The sequence below is a fragment of the Ischnura elegans genome, chromosome 6, assembly GCF_921293095.1.
Source record: "Ischnura elegans chromosome 6, ioIscEleg1.1, whole genome shotgun sequence".
Lineage (NCBI taxonomy): Eukaryota > Metazoa > Arthropoda > Insecta > Odonata > Coenagrionidae > Ischnura > Ischnura elegans.
The window spans coordinates 118,383,037-118,405,684 of NC_060251.1; the positions used below are offsets into that span (position 1 = coordinate 118,383,037).

Here is a 22,648-nt window from a genome sequence, read left to right on the forward strand (position 1 = left end):
AACCTTATCAAGGTGGAAGGAGTCTTCATGTCCCAAATTCGACATTCTTGCAACAATATGCAAAAAATTGTATTAATATCCGGCAGCGGACGTCCTATGGATATCGGATTTTGGGACTTATGGATATCCGACGGATATCGCCGGATTTCCTTCAGATATCCGTGGCCCATCCGCATGTCCCAAAATCCGATATCCATAGGACGTCCCCTTCCGGATATTAATACCATTTTTTGCATATTGTTACAAGAATATACACCAAATAGATTCCTTCATTCGAATGATTAATGCTTTAACTAATGACTACTGATTAAATATAAAGAAACAAAATTGCATTAAAAACTATTTAATCTTTCTTATTTTGTCATTTGTAAGGCCTTTTTACATGATTTGAGTTATTGCATTCAAGCAAACTGACTTTCAAAATCAATGTTACCTCTTAGGAATTGGATCAATTTAAATTTAGTGAATCCAAGAATTCGAATGGAACAGGTCATACCCTGAAAGTTCAGAAAAATGATTTCCAAGGAAGATCGTAACATCTTATGCTATGAGATTTCAATAGTTTGAAGAATCACATCAACAATGGCATTGTTTATAGGTAAAATCTATATACCCAAACTTCCAACTATGCCTACTAATAAACCTGAGATGATACAATTTCTGGGTTTGCCTTTCCGTATCAATGAATAAATTCAACCTTGTAAAGTGTCCTTAATGAAAAATTGTAGCAAACAATAGTTAAGAATGATTACCACTTGGTTACAGTTGAATATTGACAAGAACCAGATAAAACAATCGTTTGATTCATCATATAAATTTAAGCTTATAAAATTAACAAAAATGGCACTTCTCTGTGAACAAATACAACATGCATTGCTTTAAAAGACAAAATTATTAAACATACATAAGTTATAACATGGAAACAAATTTCATGCTTACATTGGCACAAAATAAACTGTCCATATAGATAAGACCAATGAATTCACTTAATCTCTGAACTCCAAAACACTTATGACTAAGTAAATACAGTGCGAAAACATGTGAGCAGAGCAATACTTTGTAGATTATTTTCACGGAATGCACAATAGTCTAAAATGAGATAAACAACGAAATAATAAACACCTGAGTAAGAGGAATGACAAAGTATTTCTATTCCAACGTTAACTTTTTTAACACGCAATGGTTAGGCACACAACTTCACACAAGTTGGGTGCCTATAACATGGTGCATTTTCTAGTAAATTGATGCATTCATACATTTAGACAATGACTCCTACGAGTTAATGTACAGTGTAAACATGCCTTCAGGAAGAATGTGGATCAATAGATGCGAATTATCTTCATCAACCTCCTCGTTACCATTTCCGGGGATTACATGGTACATTTGCACCTCCTTGGGCTCTTCATGCTCCTGCAGTAGCTATAGAATTATTCTCTTCCTAGTTACGGGGCGGTCTGGAGAGACTGGAATGTTCTGATCCCGGCATTCACACTGTTGTTTTTATCCACGGAGGACCTCACGTCATTTTCCAGAAGATGTATTTTTCTGCATCCTCTCCTAACTGTAAGGCATTAGCGAATATTTTACTAAAGACACAAATCAATACCTAAATGATAATGATCGGAGAGAGTTAATTGATGGCTATGTCCTGAACTGCTCATTAATTACTATAATTCTTCGACATATTCTCAATAGTTATTCATTTGTGAGAAAAACCCTTCATATACGAGTTCATTGAGATAGAGAATAATACTTAAATGCCATAAAGAACAGCTAAAAAATGGATTCTACTGCGAGAACTGATATTTAAACTTAATCGGTCTGAATGGATTGTATTTTATCACGCAAAGATCATACAAAATATTAATTACCCTGAGAAATAAATTAGTCCTGAAAGGCTAGATACACACAGGTTCGTTGGTTTACTATCGAATAGAGAAACATTTTCCGTTTCCTTACATTTAAATGGTCAATAAACAGTAGATTGGTCAATGCTGACTAACTGTATTCTTCTAATCCCTTTTTGCCAGTATCCACTGCAAAAAAGGGATCATTTTCCTCTTCCATGGCGTACGTCAACGTAAATTTGCTTGTAAAATAAGATTTTACACCACAGCTAAATTCACAAAGTCAAAATTACAGTAAGTACCTACGAATGTGTACACAACCGAACACAACGTTAGTGGCGATGGCTGTGGGCGCTGTAAGTCACATGTTATATAAGATGGCCGCCGGTCGTTATGGCGCAAGTTTCGAAATACGATTTTCCAAGTCCAAGTATATTTCTCGTTGTTGTTTTCCGCAGTTCCCAGCTTTGCAGCTGTCTCCTGGGGGGTTCGTTTATTAATAATGCAGGCAGATTAGTTTATCACGTTTTACAGATTAAAAGAGTCATGGCATAATAAGACAGGGAATTAGGGGATAGGGATATGAGAAGGGTTGAGGGCACATCTGGGGAGGCGGTGTTTTGGTTTCAGCGGAGGTTCGTAGTCCCAAAGATTTTTTAACAGTGCATTATTTGTTTTATCAAATGTAAGGGCAAATATTTCTAGAGCAGATTTTAGTTTCGCTAGAATAGAAATACGATTTTTAATCTGTTATTATTAGATAAGTACGTAATATAATGGTTCCAACGAAAAATATAATAATTATCATTGTGGAGGAAATTTGTAAATGCTATAATCACCAATTCCAAACTATAGGTGCTTTTATTCGACAGAAAACCCATATTAATAATGAGCGAAAACCAAAACTTGCAGGAAAAACTTCGAATGCCAATTCGAATAATTTTTGCATTCAGAGTTGCTATTTGTATTCAGTTAGTTTTCATCAATGAATTTGCTGTAACTGCATTGGTATTGTGCAAATCTGAATGCAATAATGGTTACAATTGTATATTATTGTTATTAAAGCTCTGTAACAGAATATCCTATGATCATCCCATTCGGACATTTTTCGGATCATCCGACTTCGGATATCCGTGGGAGATCCGACGGATATCCTGATTGCCGGCAGACCTAGATAGGACATAGCGGACCTGAAACGGATATTCTGCTTGCATTGCTATATGCTTGCATTCGACAGAAAACCCGTATTAAAAATGAGCGAAAACCAAAAATTGCAGGAAAAACTTCAAATGTTAACTCGAATATTTTTTTGCAGTCAGAGTTGTTATTTGTATTCATTTAGTTTTCTTCAATGAATATGGTACAACTGCATTGGTATTGTGCAAATCTGAATGCAATAATGGTAACAATAGTATATTATTGTTATTATAGCTCTGTAACAGAATATCCTATGATCATCCCATTCGGACATTTTTCGGATCATCCGGCTTCGGATATCCGTGGGAGATCCGACGGATATCCTGATTGCCGGCGGACCTAGATAGGACATAGCGGACCTGAAACGGATATCCGTAGGATATCCGGTGTTGTTAGGGGATTCCAGACCTAAGTTTTAAAATTTTTCATTTACCAATTATGTCGAGGTCCCAGCTAGCACAGATTTGACCTTGTCCTTTGAGAAATCAGATATTTTGGGGATATGCTTTCATTTTACAAAATTAATAGCCTTTCTCTTAAGAAGAATGAGAAATATGAGAAAAGATCATATGACTACCTTTAAATAAATTAACTAGGAAAAAGTGTATCCATTGGTATGCTTATTTAGTACATGATACTAATATATTAGTACCATGATTTAGTAGCGGATTATTCACACAGAAAAAAGACAAACTTGTGATATCAAATTTTCAAACAATAAATTTCATACAACCGATGATTTCAGGCTTAACTTTAAGAAACCTCTCAATTATGGATAAAAATAATTTTTCCCTAAAACATTACCTCGGTATTAACAATTCCACCTGGTCTTCTGGCTTTGCTTCGTCGTTTTTTCCGTAATCCATTCTCCTCTTGTCCAGGCCAAGCTATTTACATCGTCTCCTGCTGGGTATGCGCGAAAGAGCATGAAAAGAAAATTATAATTAATTAATTTGGCCCGTAAGCACCTTTTTCTTACATATAATGACAAACTTTCGCATGAAAGTTACGTATTTATCTTGTGTTAATAATAATGACGACATGCACCTTGATTGGCTGCATTTCAAGATGAAAGAAATATTACATTTTGCTTTCAGGGTACCGATATTACACGACCAATACTTCTTGTTCGTAAAATAATTAGAAGTAGCGGGCAAAACGGTTCGGAACTTCGGGGAATCTATTAGTGACAAGGCTACGCTGATAAGTCTACGGTCAAAGATGTTATAACTAAAGCATAGGGTAACTAGGAATGCAAGAACTACAATACCGTAGGTTGTGGTAATAAACAGCGAGAAAACAACTCACACGTGAACGAAAATATTCCTTTTAAGAGCAGAAAAAATTGTAACCCATTGCGCCCATGGTCAACACATTGCGCCAATAGTTGTATCCAAAGATACTCAAATAACATAATTAATGTAGTCTATGTAGGCGTACAATATAATTGCGACGTAATTTTGCCAAATTACTGATAAATAGAAGGTTTTAATCGTGTAGTAGCACATCTTTAGTCAAAATATTGAAGAATACGCGTACGAAAATACTTTCGTGAAACACTGGAGAACTACTTGCATGGTTTACAGTGATATCAATCATTTCACCCACAATAAAAGATAAATCATACCTTACCTTAATTATCCAGTGACAGGAAACTGTTGGAGTTGGCTTGCACGAATCGCAATAACGTGCGGGATTGAAGCAGATTTCCAGCAAAACATAGCTTCGGGTTGAGCACACAATCCACACGCACCGGTTATCGAGGATTAAAACACTTTGTCAATTCTTCCAATACGTATAATAATACAAACAAATATAAAATTAACTTTACATCAGTAGCTAGTTAAGTACGGATTTCCTTTTGGTTATTAGCATAGATGCCGGAGCTCCTCCTACAGCACGTTCTTGTTGTCTCTGATAGTCTCGAACGAAATGCCGAGCTTAACTGTTAACGAGATTATAACTGTATCACTCCCACTCACTTCCCTAGCTTATTGCGGCAGTGGAGGCGCAGAATTGAGAATTTTTTTTTAAAACAGTTATATTAAAATATTGCTTAAAAAATTAAACTTCGCTTTTACTTTTGCTCTGTGCAAGAACTATTTTTTGTATTTTTCATGTAATGTGAACCATTTTTTCATGTGTATATTTCGCGGATGGAAACTGAATTTGACATATGTAATACGTCTGTATTTCGCGTGCATTTACAAATTAACAAAAATATGGCCGCCATCTTTACTACCCTTGCTCACATCGACCAGTATATGATTTATTTTTAAGCTTTCTGGGTATAAATTCGAATGGATGAATGATCATTAAAATAAGGAAATCTGGCGTTTGTTGTGAACATATTATTTCTGGAAAAAATGTTTATGAACATTTCACAAGAGGCCACGAAAATCCACCCCTCAAACATTACAGGAAATATACATAATGTATATTTTGTGTATTTTTGACCACATTTACATATGTATTTCCTCTGTATTCATACATATGTAAAAGTGGTACGTGTTACACGATAAATACATTTGTATTTTTTGTGTATTTTTGACCACATTTACATAAGTACTCAAATTTAAAAAATACACAAAAATACAAATGTATTTATCGTGTAACACGTACCACTTGTACATATGTATGAATACAAAGGAAATACATTCAATAATACATATGTATCACATGTGTAATACATAACAAAAAAACATATGTATGTGACCCATGAAAATACAATATAAATACATATGTATATCCAAATGTGTGTTGTTGGGGCAGGCCTCAAAAATAGAGAAAATAGAGATAGAAGAGAAAATTGGAAATATTATTGTGGTTGACAATAGAAAATACATAATATATGTATTGTATTTCTGTGGGTTTTTTCTTTCCTGCCTCTTTAAAATTTCTTGTGGTGGTGACTTCATGCACAGTAAGTATAAAATCGGAGGTGTGATCTAAGAGATACCATGTTTTATTTTACAAGTGTTTATGCTGGTGATTTGGCAGGACTTTCATATTTTTAATAGGGTGATACATTTACTGCAGTGACCTAGGGACTTTTACTCATCCCAAATAATTTTTCAAATACTTTAGCGCCTGATATGGGTAAGTTTTAGTAGCTGAGACTGAACTATACGTTAATTTTTCCTTGCATTTTGATGAATTCGATCATACAAATAGCAGATGTGTCAGCAATCCTGTTTCATCGGCAATTTTTATTTAAAAATTTTATTTCGTCAGGCTTTAGGGTAAGCTTTTTAATGCTCGTGGGCTATGTGATGTCTTATTTAGTGTCAAAATTAATAAGAATTTACTCTTATTAACATCTCAAGGTTTCCAAGTAAGTACGAGCCACTTAAGAATGCTGGATGCTGGGGATGCGTGAATTAGCCTTGAAAATCTCATTTTTCGCAGTTATTTAAGTGGCCGAATAAGTTTTGTAAGTTCTCAATAGGTAAATAATACTGTATCATGAATTCTAAATACCATGATGTAGTATTATTTACCTGTTGAGAACTTACAATTCATAATGATTCGTATTAAGGTTCTCGCTACGGTCGGTAGGTATCGATTGTGTTGCGTTCGATACATTTTTCGATCGTGCGAGTTACGATATATCTAATTTTCGACCCAATCGATTGAGATTAGCCTGAGTGCTGTGTTCCTTCGCGCTTCGTATCCTATCGTACGTGCTTCATAGCGGACATTCACATGCTGCGTACGCGCTTCGTCGACAGGCCGCGAATGGAAATTATCCATTGACGAAAAGCGACGGAGCGGCATAGTATGCCGGTAGTCAATGGGTACTATGTACATACGAATTAGATACCGAGGGTTCTGTGCCGTCTGGGCACAAACACGTTTCTGAAGCCCAGTGAATGAAATTAAAGAATAAGGGAAACTTCACCATTACCAGACACTCTATTTTGCACAAACTTAACCACAAAAATCCCTGAAATGTGGTGAGACTTGACGTAAACGATGCGATCTCCAACGGCTTGTGCCAGCTCGTGAAGGCATGTGATCTTTCTAGGTGGATATGGCACGATGGCACCACCCGCGAAAGAAAATAGTCCCAGACCGAATACAGTTTTATCGATGCATATGAATTCGCCAGTCCTCTTGCATCTTTTTCGTCATTAAAGGAAATAAAGAAACAAAACCTTTTTAGTAACTTCCTAAGCGCGATTTTTGTATCTTGATGGTCCACCCTCGTATTCAGGTACGAAAACTTCCTGTGCCGTCTGGGACTCAATATCCTGTAGGTAGCATGCACATTTTTGGGGAGCTCCTAGGTTTTCCCTAAACGCTGGATATCCCTTAGAATTCAAGAGGATTTGAAATGAATATTCACTGAATACCTAATTATCGTGGATATCCACTGGTTATCAAATGAATGCCCAGATAGCACAAAGTAAGTGAGTTAACCGTTTCTTATGGTTTTCTTACGGAAAAAATTGATAAGCAGCTTATCGTAAGCTAAGGGACTTATATAAGGCAAGGGTAAGACGTTAGGGGCGTTTAGGTAAGGAATGCCGTCAAATATCCTCAGGCAATGTAAGTCACTTCTGTTGGAGCGCCAAAGGCGGCTGAACAGCGTACTACACATGCTACGCGGCTCATCTTGACATGAATTTAAAGGCTATTGGGGAAATTTAGCGAGTTTTTAGAAGGGCTGAACAACTGATAACAGATTTTCCCGTAAATAGAAAAAAATTAATAACTGCAAGCGACCGGCTAGTGAAGATATAAAGCATAGTACAAGTACTCTATCCATGCGGCGGAAAGAAAAAAAAAATATCATCAGGATGGAACCGAACGTGCGACCCTCGGAACCAAAGTACTACTCGCTAACCACTGCACCACGGCAGTTGTTGAGAGAAGGTGGTGTAGTTACTAACTAAATATCCAATTATGTAAAAAAAACTTGTTTGGCATGTGCATGAAAAACTGAATTTATTCAAGGTCCATACATTTTAACATTTATGAATTTTAAATTATGGTTTGATAACCCGACGACTACAATACGTATATTAGATGCTCCATCCAGCATTTTTATATTATTCTACGTTGGTATTCTTGTGAAATTGTGTTTTTCTTACGACCTTCGTTAAGCTATCAGTTCATAAATGTGAATGATTTTCAAATTATGGCGGTATGATGTTATTTCTCCTCATAATATAGAAGCGCCAATAATAAAAACATTGTTTTAATGCATAAAGGCCTTAATTAACACTCTGTTACGATGGGATAATAACAGCATCTACGGAAGTGCTGAAAGTTTGGCATCCATTTTGCCATTACTCTGGATGTTTGTCGCCCTGGCCGTAAGAAACCCATAACAAGCTTACTTGAGAAGCGACTTCCTTATTTCTTCCTTTCACCTTATCTCAATGACTTATAATGTGCTAGCTGGGTGTCCACAGGATCCTAGAAGAGTATCCACTGGATGTCTAATGTATGTCTATGGCCTATCCAGATAGAGAACATTTGGATATCCACTGAAAATCCACGACATATCCACAACATTCTCAATGGATCTCCACTGGATATCCAATGGATGTCTAATGCATATCCATGGTGTATCCAGATAGAGGACATCTGGATATCCATTGCAATCCATTAGATAAATCTATGGATATCCAGTGGATGTCATGGCAACCAACACGGATATCCATTGGATATCCAATGGATATATTTGTGCTGTGTGGGGGTTGTATTTTCCGTTCATACATTCGCACAAGTTGGGTGGTTACACGGTACATTTTCGTGTTCATTCACGCGTTCATACATAGAAATTAACCCGTACGTGTTAATGTACCGTGTAACGAGGCCTTAAAAATTCACCGCTTTAAACAACACAATTTTGACTGCGACTTCGTACACACCCCAGACGGCACAGAACCCTCCGTATCTAATTCGTATGTACATAGTACCCATTGACTAAGGGGATACTATGCCGCTTCGTCGCTTTTCGTCAATGGATAATTTCCGTTCGCGGGCTGTCGACGAAGCGCGTACGCAGCATGTGAATGTCCGCTACTAAGCACGTACGATTGGATACGAAGCGCGCAGGAACACGGCACTCAGGCTAATCTCAATCGATTAGGTCGACATTAGATATATCGTAACTCGCACGATCGAAAAATGTATCGAACGCAACACAATCGATAGCTACCGACCGTAGCGAGAACCTTGATACGAATCATTATGAATTGTAAGTTCTCAATAGGTAAATAACACCATATCATGAATTCTAATTACCATGAAAGACTCACGACCGACAAAGTTTTGTCGGTTGTGAGTTTTTCATGGTAATTAGAATTCATGATATAGTATTATCTACCCATTGAGAACTTACAAAACTTACTCGGCCACTTAAATAACTCTGCGAAAAATGAGATTCTCATGGCTAATTCACGCACCCCCAGCATCCAGCATTGTTAAGTGGCTCGTACTTACTTGGAAACCTTGAGATGTTAATGAGAGTAAATTCTTATTAATTTTGACACTAAATAAGACATCACATAGCCCACGAGCATTAAAAAGCTTACCCTAAAGCCTGACGAAATAAAATTTTTAAATAAAAATTGCCGATGAAACAGGATTGCTGACACATCTGCTATTTGTATGATCGAATTCATCAAAATGCAAGGAAAAATTAACGTATAGTTCAGTCTCAGCTACTAAAACTTACCCATATCAGGCGCTAAAGTATTTGAAAAATTATTTGGGATGAGTAAAAGTCCCTAGGTCACTGCAGTAAATGTATCACCCTATTAAAAATATGAAAGTCCTGCCAAATCACCAGCATAAACACTTGTAAAATAAAACATGTTATCTCTTAGATCACACCTCCGATTTTATACTTACCTACTTTGCATGAAGTCACCACCGCAAGAAATTTTAAAGAGGCAGGAAAGAAAAAACCCACAGAAATACAATACATATATTATGTATTTTCTATTGTCAACCACAATAATATTTCCAATTTTCTCTTCTATCCCACATCTAATTTAGCGAAACAATTACTCTTATTCTCTTTCGAATAGAAAATTATTTAAAAGAGGACTGGTCGATACATACAAACTATCGTCAATACTTTCTCCGATGAACGTCCACTATCACTGCACCAACTTGCACAAATCAAATCCACATCCACAAATATGTCACTTCTGCCACAATGTCTGTCTTCTTGGCGACAGGTAACAGTGAAGCAATGGTACCTTCCTCCAATCTGGGCACCTCCAATTCAGCAAGAATTTTCTCCTCGTCTTCTCGTCCAAGGCCACAGATTATTTTATGATATCACAAGGTGCTATGTGAAGCTCACACACCTAAAATTAATAAATAATAAAATACCATGTACTTATTAGGTCAAATCATTTCCAATTTTTGGTATTTCTGCATGAGAAATCAAATTACTAGGCTCGTAAATATAGTAAATATTTTTATGCCTGATATTTTTATTGTTTTAAACTATAGCATAAGATAATTTGAAATGATGAAAGCCGACGTGTAATACGCCATAGGGCAAGCTAAGAAGCAATATTCGATCCTATAAACTTGGCAGCTTATTCCTAGTTTCTTCTTTAACCACACGTTTACCGAATGAATTAATACAAAAAAGACAACTAAAATGCAAGAATTTTCAAAAGAATTGCTGCTACAATATTTTGAATCACCATTTTTAGTACTGAATAGTACTATAGTACTTCAGTACTGAATAGTTCGGGATGTTGATGCATCAACATCCCGAAGCCACTTCTATAACTTAAAATTACATCCAAATAATTACAGCGAGAAAGAGTACATACCTCACAGCTTTTCGTAGGGGTGAAATGTTTTCTTCTTTTCGCCCAAATGCACTTCTTCTTCAACTCAGGATCTTTTGGAAAGCTAAAACCTTGAACCATGTCCCGGAGTTTCCATTACGTCATCCCGACAATAAACACACGAAAGGCATTTTTAACAAAAATATCTCACAAACACGTTTCTGAAGCCCAGTGAATGAAATTAAAGAATAAGGGAAACTTCACTATTACCAGACACTCTATTTTTCACAAACTTAACCACAAAAATCCCTGAAATGTGGTAAGACGTTACGTAAACGACGCGATCTCCAACGGCTTGTGCTAGCTTGTGAAGACATGTGATCTTTCTAGGAGGATATGGCACGATGGCACCAGATGGCACCACCCGCGAAAGAAAATAGTCCCAGACCGAATACAGTTTTATCGATGAGATACAATTTTATCGATGCATATGAATTTGCCAGTCCTCTTGCATCTTTTTTCGTCATTAAAGGAAATAAAGAAACAAAACCTTCTAAGTAACTTCCTAAGCGCGATTTTTGTATCTTGATTGTCCACCCTCGTATTTAGGTACGAAAACTTCCTGTGCCGTCTGGGACGTCAGATAATGCGATTACTTGCCCCGTGTAAATGGCTTTTCAAGATTGTCTTAGGTTAACTTTGCTCGCGAGAGAGAAAGGTTTGCCAAGCAAATCTGGAATGCGGAGCGAAAGTAGTCTTCGTAATCTTGAGTTACTTTCAAATGCTCCGCCACCTGCTCTCCACGTGACGTCATGCGCAGAACGGTCTCATTTTCGTCCTCGGGAACGACCTACCTGATAAATTAGTATCACGAGTAAAATGAAAACGTAAAGTTAAAAATATTAATTTTATTTCAATGACATGTATTAATTTGTTGAAATAAAGCTCTGTTCCTGCTTTATAATTTTTACGTTACACCTTGTTCGTCAAAACCGGCAGTGATTGCTGTATATTGTTTGCTCGATCATCACTTGGGTCATAGATAGAATGTAAAAATTTGGGTATTATTTTACAAGAGGTACAATCCGGATTTCGCCTTCAAACCTTCACTTTCCTGCAGTATTTTTGCCTCCTGATTAACGTGGTGACATTCATTCCTGGCGGAAATTAATAGTTTTCGAGATATTTTAACTTTTATGGATAGCGATTTTCGGGTTCTGCGCATGCGCCGCCATTTACGATCTTCACTTAGTCACCCTTTACGCACTACACCTTCTGCGCATGCGCAAACATGTCCCCGGAAAGTGATTTACCCACTTTACCAACTGGACCAGCTCGAAGGATATTTTTTTCTAGTTGACCAGCCCGTACATGTGCCCAGAAAGTGATTTATCCACTTCTACCTCCCACTTTGTTATGTATTGGACCATCACTAGGGATATTTTTCTCTTGTTTACAATTTCAAACATGTTCCGTGAAACTCATTTACCGCCATTCCAATATGGCCGCGCATGCGCAGAACCCGAAAATCGCTATCCATAAAAGTTAAAATATCTCGAAAACTATTTATTTCCGCCAGGAATGAATGTCACCCCGTTAATCAGGAGGCAAAGATACTATAGGAAAGTGAAGGTTTGAAGGCGAAATCCGGATTGTACCTCTTGTAAAAATTTACCAAAATTTGTATTTAGCGCCAACCAGAAATATCCGATTCTGCCCCTTAATATTTGGATGTTAGGCAATATTTTTAACCCCAAAATTGCATACGGCATTTTGTCTGTTGCTTGTTTTTATCAGGATTTACAGTAAGTTCACAGTATTATTCATATTATTAAATGGTGTACCACCAAGAAGAAATAAGTTTCTGCAATTTTTCACGTATGATAATAATTACCTTCAATTTTGCTCATGAATTTTCGGAAGATCTGCAAAATGTGTAAATAAGTTGATTCTGACTTTCGGCTGGACTAGGCCGGAGGAAATACGGGTTATATAGAGATATTTATTGTTACTGTTCGGCACGTCATTACTATGAGTCATTTGCAGATAACGAGTGACATTAAAGGCCGTTGGAGCTGTCGTGTCTAGCTTTTTATCTCTGTATGCATGTGCTTTGTGCTTCGGGAGGTTTTTATTGGGTTTGTGCCCGACAGGCTGGCTGTCTAAGGTAAGAATTCAGCATGTAACCCTGAGATAGGTTATGGATGTTTTCTATTTATGTATGATTTCTGTCGGGCTACTACTCAAATAAAATTTAACCAAATTCGCGAATGTAAATCTCCTTACTTGATGATTGACATCCCTCGAACTTGGTCTTGTATTTGTTTACTAATGCTCCATGGAACAGCTGCATCAAGTTGACATGACAATTTGTGATGTAAAAAAATCTTCGATATCTTGTATTTTAGAGGAACAGAACTCGTCTGTTACTGTTATCGCATCATCTTCCTTTAAGTGTCGTTAAACGGTTTAAGTATGCACTACGTACAATACCACAGAGTGTGACAATACCACAATACTATGTGCATCGCTGAGATGCCCTCTAGTTTTCTGTCAACATGGTGAATCCAGTGTTCTCCCCAAACATGCGATGACAGTCTACGTCCACCTTGCCAGCAAATGCATGGCATCATTGTTTCAGTGGTGTTTGGCTGGGGATCTTTGTTAAAAAAGATAATATCCTATTAAGAAAAGAATCGTATTCGCCTTACGAACTCTTTGATTTTTGTGATGTTTTAATTTTCTTTTATTTCACGTCTATTTTGCAAAGGAATTTATTTGTAGCCTAGTTGAAGTAAGGTACAGCCACTACCATTTAATTAGTTGAAGTAATTATAAATCGTGGAACACCCGATGCCTTTTTGCTTCATTTTTTACGGTTATTTGTGCTTCAGTTTTCTTGTTGTTGTTTGGTTTTCTTTTCAGTAATGATAATAAATGTTAAATTATCTGTTGCTTTTGAGCTTTCTAAGAAATTTAGTATAAGACTTTGAAAAGACATGATCCTGGGGTTGTTGGTTTCAGTCCCATCTTAAGGCCTGGTTACACGATACATTAACAAGTATGGGTTAATGCCTAAATGTATGAACGCGAGAATGAATGCCAAAATGCACCGTGTAACCACCCAACTTGTGCGAATGCATGCACAGAAAATAGAACCTGTTGTAATTTGGTTCATGCATTCGTACATGTTCCGTTCCGGTCCACCAAAATCATTCATGCAAACGTACATTAACTTGTACGTGTTAATGTACCGTGTAACCAGGCCTTTAGACATTCTCAATTCTGGGCGTAGATTTTTTAATCTCCTGGCAGTGCAGACCGTTAATACTAGAATATTGTCATCAACTTTTCTAAATTTCATTCTTTGGATGGGATCACTAGATTCGTCCATATTGAATAGTAAATAAATAAATTGGCACTCCTTCGTCAGATTTCGTCATTCTGAAGATTGATTTTATGCAGCTATCTCTTCGATTCTCATCTCAGATAACGTTATAGCACTTGTATTATTCTTATGATTTACGTCCGTCATCATGTCCTAGGCATTTCCCTGCCTTTCTTTCCATCCTCTCGTCCTTCAACTATAATTTTCATCATTCGGACCCCGTGTCTCATGATAATTTAATTTTTCCACCTACTACTCGGGGTTTTCAAAATAAGTACTTCTCTTCTACTCTTCTTTTGGCTGCCATACACGGTGAATGATCTTGGGAATGATAAATGAAATGAAATCATTCCCCGTGTATTACCGGAAAATTCGTGAATGAACCGTCATGCGCATGATCATTCAGTGAAAATTTAATTGAACATGTTCTATTTTACTCGCATGATCCTGTGAATGATCACGTGATCATTCAGCATAATCATTCGCATGATCATTCACCGTGAATAGTGGCCTATAGAACTTCTGCATTACTCACCTGATCTTTTCATCATTCTTCTCTGACACTGCACTTTTAAATCTTCCCCCTGCTGTCATTGCCCGTGCTTCACTACCATGAATGAGTGTGCCTTGAATGTGTGCCGTAGTAAATTGCATCTTTACATCACCATAAATATATCCAGCTATTAGGAGACTCCTCATTTTGAGGAATGCCCTCTTTGCTTCGGCTATTCTACCACTGCATATTTCCTTCTCGCGTCCTCCATCGCTACCCAAGTGACATAACTCCTTCATCTCCACAGTATTTTGGTTTCCCAGTTTCAGGTTGCACTTTGCCTCTTCTTATCTACTGCTGACGAATATCTTTGCTTTCTTAGCATTGATTTACACCTTAATTCTTGTAATCATCTTTTTCATTTGTTATTGGTTTGCCATCAGATCTCAAATTGTATTTGAGAGCATCATGGAACTCCTTAATTATAATAATCATTTAATTTCAAGCCTATCTTTTTGAGTTAAAATATGGCAATTGTCCATTATATTATTACCACCTATAATGACATAAATATGCAGTGAAAGGAGACATAAGGAAATTGTCTGGAAAGTTGTGAAAATAGTTTTACAAGTCTGTCTAAGCTAGTTTAGAATTTCAGTTTATTGGTGAGTGATTATTCTGCTCACGTCAAATTTCTTGAATGGATAGATTGCATGTTCAAATGCGTGGAAAAACCATCTAGTACATATGTACTTGCTAATGGTCAAATGAAGAAGATAGGAAGCAATGTTGTTCCTCAGCAAAACGGATGTTTATGTAGCTCCTTTTTACTGTATTAATAAGTTAGCTAGAAAAAACATCACAGGCTTAAAGGTTTTTATTTTTAGGTCCACTTATTTTCATTAACTTTCTCAATTTTAAACATTCTCATTTTGTCATTATCGAGAGAAAATTGGCTTTGTACATCATTCTCAGGGACAAAGAGGCTTGAGATTCAGTTTGGTGCTGTTGTGTCTCGTTAACTTCAAGCTGAGCAACCCAGTGCATTCTCCTCTTTCTAATGACCTTCTAAAAAACTGTAAAAGTAAGCTGGCACCACTTGATGTGTCACCTTTTTGCTGACCTTAGGGTCTGTTCGTGAAAATCTGTGGACCATACAAACTCTTATTTGTGATGATGGTATGTGCCACACCGTCATTGTTCATTATATCTTTACCTGACCTGTGAATCCAAATGAACCCAGCAGTAGTGGCTCCCATTTTCCCACCATAAATTGTCGCGTGGGATGTCTCAGTCACCCCAAAAGATTTCCTTCAATTTCTTTTAACAAGTATATACTTTTTCAAAAGTTTACACCTTGATGTATCTTTTTTTTATTTAGGCATTGCTATATTCAATATTTTAAACCATTAACTTACCTTTCATTGTTTTAAGAAAATATTTTTGAATTGACCTTGATTTCCAGTTGGCAGTTGGAGTTCCTTTGGAAATATTGCAATTTTTTTGTTATAGCCAAAGGATACAGTTGAAATGTTGAGATGAATATACATGGCGTATACTTTTGTAAACTTGTATCACGGTATCTCATCATATTTTCCTCATCAACCTCTATTTGCCTTACGCTAATAAATCTACTAAAATAATCTACTTACCGATATTGAATCGATATCCCAGAAGGTATTCTTGAGGCAAAATTTACGATGATATTACGATTGTTTATAACTGTTGAATTACACCTTTCACAAATGATATACAGCACTGGAAAGGTAAACAAATAAATCCTGCAGTCTTCAACAACAGCTCAATTTTGTGTTATTGAAAAGTTTTATTGAATGGAAAGATTGCATAAAATAAATCATGTAAAATATGTATTTTCTTCTGAAGTCGTCACTGCAAATTTTCAGCAAAAGTGTATCACGCATTATTTTGTTACTCAGTTCATAGAAAATTTTTGTTATCATATCTTTTCTTCCTTTCCCTTGGGCTACAACCTTGTCGCGGTGGAAAGGCTTGCGCGCTCCTATGACCCCTTGAGCTGCACTGGCGGGATTAATTCTAAATTATTCCCGGTAGGGCCACCCATGCCAGATAGGTCGAAGGGTAGGAGCCAAACGAAAGGTAGTCCACGTGATGGTGTCACGTGAAAAACACTGTTGGAATGGAAGTGGGAAACCCTACCAACTATCTCTTCCCTGAACACATGGAGTACAACCAAATGAGCCTCGGAATCTCATCGCCCGGGACCCGTCCGCAAAGGGCGGGTGTCGGGCACGGCAGCGAGGTCGGCAAGGTCATCGGGGTCGTCAACATGCGAAATCCTTGCAGAGACTTATCATCATCAACATCAGTGGCAGCAGCAATGAAGAAAGAAGAAAAGAAGACCAAGAAGATGGAGAAGAAGAAGTCTGCTATAAATGTGGGGACGTGGAATGTGAGGACTATGATGAGGGTGGGAAAGTTAGAAAATATCAAAAGGGAAATGGATAAAGGGAGGATAGATATCTTAGGATTATGCGAGGTGAGGTGGAGGGATGGGGGGGACTATTGGAGTGATGGGTATAGGGTTATATATAGTGGAGGGGAAGAAAGCCAGCGAGGGGTAGCTTTAGTATTAAACGGGAAGATGGGTAAGCGTGTGGTAGGTATAGACCAGGTAAGCGATAGGATTCTGGTGGTAGAAATTGAGGCGCGGCCCACCAACCTTGTGGTGGTCCAGGTTTACATGCCCACTAGCAATCATAGGGAGGAAGAATTAGACGAGGTGTATGAACAGCTCGAGGAAATAATTAGAGACACACCGGGTAAGAAAAATCTGGTAGTGATGGGGGACTGGAACGCCTCAGTCGGGGAAGGGAGGGATGGAAACGAAATAGGAGATTTTGGTCTAGGAATACGGAACGACAGGGGAGAGAAAGCAGCAGAATTTTGTAGGAGAAACAAATTATTCATCACAAACACGTGGTTCAATCATCATAAAGGGCGAAGGTACACGTGGAAAAGTCCAGGGGATGCGGGGAGATATCAAATAGACTACATTATGGTAAGACAGAGGTTTAGGAACAGTGTGAAAAACTCGCGCAGCTTCCCTGCAGCGGATGCGGATGCGGACCACAATCTAGTGCTCATGAAATGCAACATAAGATTCAAAAGACTTATGAAAGTTAGGAAGGCGAAGAAATGGAACGTAGAAGCCCTGAAGGGGAGTATGAGGAGAGAATATCAGGAGCTAGTGGACATTAGTATACGGGAGATTGAAAGTACCAAGACGGTAGAGGAAAGATGGGATAATTTAAAAACGGGAATAGTCAAAGCGGCGGAGAAGTCAATTGGTTACGTTGACAGTAGAAGGATAATGAAGCCGTGGATAACTGAGGCAATGGTAAATGAAATGGAAGAGAGGAGGAAGTGGAAGAACGTGGACACAGAACAGGGCAAAAGAATGTATAGGGAATTGAATAATCGATTACGACGTGAAACTAAGAGGGCAAGGGAGGCTTGGTGGAAAAGACAGTGCGAGGAAATGGAAAAGTTCCAGAAGGATGGAGAAGTAGGCGCGTTGTACGCCAAAGTTAAGTCGCTATCGGGCGGCAAAAGAGGACAAGCCATGTCTAAAATTAAGGCTAAAGATGGGAGGATGCTAACCGAGCGAGAAGAGGTACAGGGTAGGTGGAAGGAATACGTGGAGGACCTGTATGACGGAACGAACAGACCAGAGAGATTGACTCTAGAGGAGGAAAGTGCAGTGGAGGAGGATAATCTTGGGCCGGAGATATTAGACTCAGAAATAGAGAGAGCACTCCGTGATATGAAGGCTAGGAAAGCAGTAGGCGTGGACAACATCCCGTGCAAGCTTCTGAAGAGTCTAGGGAAGGAAGGTAAGAAAAGGTTTTTCGAACTAGTGCGCAAGATCTATGAGGAGGGATGTTGGCCGGAGGATTTCGTGAAGACGGTTTTAATTCCGCTTCCGAAAAAGAAGAAAGCTGTGGAATGCGGAGATTATAGGACTATCAGCCTAATATCCCATGCGGCTAAAGTAGTGCTGAGGATATTGAACAGACGAATGGAGGCGAGGGCAAACGAGTATTTGGGCGAAGATCAGTTTGGTTTCAGAAAAGGGAAGTCAACTCGCCCTCGAGGGCCCTCGTGGAGAGGAACTTAGAGTATGAGCAGGACGTATATGTGTGTTTCGTGGATTTTGAAAAAGCGTTTGATAGGGTGAACTGGGTAAAGTTAATGGATATTCTCAAGAAAATAGGTGTAGACTGGAGGGATAGACGACTGATTTGTAATCTGTATATGGCCCAGACTGCGCAAGTGAGGATAGCGGACGGAGAATCTGGGTGGGCAAGCATTGGCCGAGGTGTGAGGCAAGGCTGTCCTCTATCGCCACTGCTCTTTAACGTGTATGCTGAAGAGATGGTAAGGGAAGCGTGGGATGAGTTAGAAGCTGGGATAAAAGTGGGAGGAATGATGTTCAAATCAGTGAGATTCGCGGATGACCAGGCGTTGATCAGTCAGTCAGCAAGGGGGCTTCAGGCCCTAGTGGATGCGTTATACGAACGTTGCGAGGAGTTTGGGATGAGGATTAATCACAAGAAAACTAAGGTAATGCGGTTTTGTAAAGCATCACGAGCGAGGAATGTGAGACTCAAGATAAAGGTGGGTGGTGAAAAACTTGAGCAGGTTGAGCAATTCAACTATTTAGGCAGTACGTTAGAGGAAAACGGATACAGTAGTAAGGACATCAGGAAGAGAATAGCATTAGCGAAGGAGGCGTTCATGAGCAGGAAGGAGCTTCTGAGAGGATCGTTGTGTAAGAGTTTAAAGAAAAGGTTGGTGAAGAGTTTGGTTTGGAGTGTAGCTCTCTACGGTGCGGAAACGTGGACTCTGAGGAAAGAAGACGAGAGAAAATTGGAGGCGTTCGAGATGTGGGTATGGAGAAGAATGGAGAGGGTGAAATGGACGGAGAGGAAAAGGAACGACGAAGTGCTGGATATGGTTGGCGAGGAGAGAAAGCTTTTAGATGAGATACGCAGGAGACAGAAGGTTTGGATGGAGTTAGTGCTTAGCGGTGAGGGGATGTTGAAAATGGTGTTGGAGGGTAGAATGTTTGGGAAACGAGGGAGGGGAAGGAAAAGAATAGGATTTTTAGATAGATTGAAAGAGAGTAGGCCTTACAGTGAATTAAAGAAGGCAGTGCTGGAAGGAAAGGGAGGCTCCCAGATCACCTCTTTAGTACTCCATGGAAACCTACCTTAATCGGTAGAATACTATAATAATATCTTTTCTTATTGGTCAAATAACACATTTTCCAACTTTTTTCCTTGTTTTCTCCTAATCTTTATTCTCTGGCTCCTTTTGTTCATATTCCTCTATTTTTTTCAAGTCTCTGGGGATCGTGTTCATTGTTGATCCACTAGAAATGTATGGGAAAGTTAAGGATTGAGCTATCCCATGAAGAAAACTTTTCCGCAATTTTGATTGTGAATTGTTATCCCTAAGCGTAATGCATTGATATCAGCAGCATTTAGAAAATGAAAGAAATTGGCCATTGGTCATCTCCTAGTGTTTCTGTTAGCACGATAGGTGCTGTGTATTTTTTCTACTGTGTCTACACCTCCTTTGGTGCAGTTATAAAAGGTCAATATTTCCGGTCTTCTTTTATCCTCTATTTGTCCTGAATTCGTTGCTAGAAATAGTTGTGTGCATTGCTGACGAAAGAATTGCATTCTTTGACTATTTTGGGACGTAGTGAACCAGAGCTTTTTTCCTCCTAAAGCAGAATAAGCTGCTATTTTCTTCTCTTCCTCTTACATATACTATTCTCAGTGCTAAATCCCTTTTATTTTTTGCACACTTCCCGCAAGCGTCAAATTATTGCTAAGAACTTCATCTGCTTGCGGAATATTATTGAACCAGTTGTTCAGATTGATGCTCCTGTTTCTGATTAAGAAAGACACCATTCGCTTCACCACCTCTTTTGGAGTGTTATCTATAAAAAATGGACCCTCCGGTTGCCTCCCTGAGTACACCTCTAAGTTCAAATACAATCGAATTTACCAATGCAAAAATTTTGATGCCATATTTTATGGGGTTGGAAGTTAAATATTGCCTACATGAACATCTTCCCTGAAAAGGAACCAATGGCACATCAGCTGTTGCACCTAGCCCAGTTCTATAATATTGCCGTGCATTACGAACAAGCATCTGAAATATATCCCTAACTGGTGCTAACCTGCAACTTTTCAATTTCTCGTCTCTAGTAGTGGCATTTTCGAAACAAAGACGTAAAGGGAAAAAGAGAAATATGTTATGGCTCATGGAAGAATAGCATATTTCCACTCCTAATCCACTGGGATTCCACAAATCTAATAAATTTGTTTTCTCAGTTTTATTTGCCCCGGCTAAAAGGGAAATGCCAATCAGGCATTCTAAGTCTACCCAGTCTGTTTCATTAGCATTTCTTTTACGAGAATAATTTTCAGTGACTTTCTCCACCTGAATATTAGTGCAATTTACAATATTCTCTGTCATTCATTCAATGAACATCATACGGAAACACACTATTCATGTTCTGAATCCAATTTTATTGCCAGTAAGCCCACTCCTCTCAGAAACACTGCTACATTTTCATGTTCTGACGTTTGGTCTTGATCCCTGCATATTCCACATTGCATCTCCATGCTTCCCAACATACTCAATGTCTCTTCCCTATACAACAGTTCATCATCTCTGCACTGTTGTTCAGTGTAAGTGTCTTTCGCAGATATATGACACTAATCTTCTTTTTCATCAAACTTTTTGTCAGAATTAATCTTCTTCCCTCACAGATTCATTCAAAAGACAAAGTATCTTAGCTCTTTCTTTTACACAAGAGGTAGCTGTCATCTAGAAATGATCAAAAATGATGAGTAAAAGGATTATAAGGCCAATCTTCAATGGCAAATTCACAGGAATGCATAAATAATGATTTTCGTGAAAAAGTACTGTACTCATTTATTTCGATGAAGTCTTCCAAAAATCACTTCTAAAACTTTGGAATTTTAACTAAGGTTAATGTCAGAAATTGATAATTCCTCCTCCAAATTTTCAACCAAAAGTCAAAGTAGCTCAGCTTTTTCTTTTTTCAGAAAGACTGCAGGAATATGTAGTGTACTCAATGAACGTTTCGTAAGTATTACATGATCATCTTTCGTGGCCAGCTTAGAGAACAATTACTGTAACATTATTGGAAATTACTAACTTTCTATTTAAAAAAAAAAATTAGGAAAAAAATCTACCCATATTTCAATATTTATTTATTGATGTGTAGATGAAAAGACAACGCTCATAGTAAGTTTGAGAAAGAGTAGCAATCAAATCTAATGAAAATGGATGAAAAATATTAAAGGCGACTAATAATATAGGTATGTCAAACCGTAACGAGAAAGGTCGCATTGGGTGTCTAGTGCACCCCACTCTGCAGAACGTTGAGGAAAGTAATTTTGCTTAAAAACTTACATTGATTTTATAATCATATTTCACAGGTATCCTCAAAAAGCTTAAAAAAATCAGCTAGAGGAGGTATAGATCATTGCAGTCATAATTTCAAGAAAAAATAGTGCTAATCTAAGGCTGGGGTGTCTGGGATACCCCACGTGACCATTGCCGAGTTAACTGTAAAAATTTTTCTATTATTTTCTTTTATTATTTGCTGACTACACTGCAAATTGCAAAATTAGTGATCATCTGACTTTGAAATTCTATTATCAGGTTTGAAGGATGTGCACTAGGCAGACCCTTATTTTTCAGAATTGAGAAAAGTTATGTTTTCTTAGTCTCATAATGATCTAAATGAGGTTAATGTTCAGGTATTAAAATTTGGTTTCTTTAAAATGACGGCAACCGGTGCCCCAAGGGCCATATGTATTGAGGACCATCAATTAAGTTTTTTGGGGCAGAAAAATTACTGCCT

At 38.0% G+C, this 22,648-nt stretch overlaps 1 protein-coding gene across 2 annotated transcripts in view; it reads left to right on the forward strand.

Moving 5' to 3' along the window:
- The first annotated feature begins 12,527 nt into the window (after positions 1 to 12,527).
- LOC124161591 overlaps positions 12,528 to 22,648 on the forward strand; it is a 68,994-nt gene continuing 58,873 nt past the window's right edge. Inside the window, exon 1 of one of the 2 annotated variants that reach the window (XM_046537973.1) lies at positions 12,528 to 12,618. The gene's annotated coding sequence lies outside the window, so the exon portion shown is untranslated. Of the gene's footprint in view, positions 12,619 to 12,649; positions 12,981 to 22,648 lie in introns of those variants that run through there. The other variant, XM_046537972.1, reaches the window with a different exon arrangement.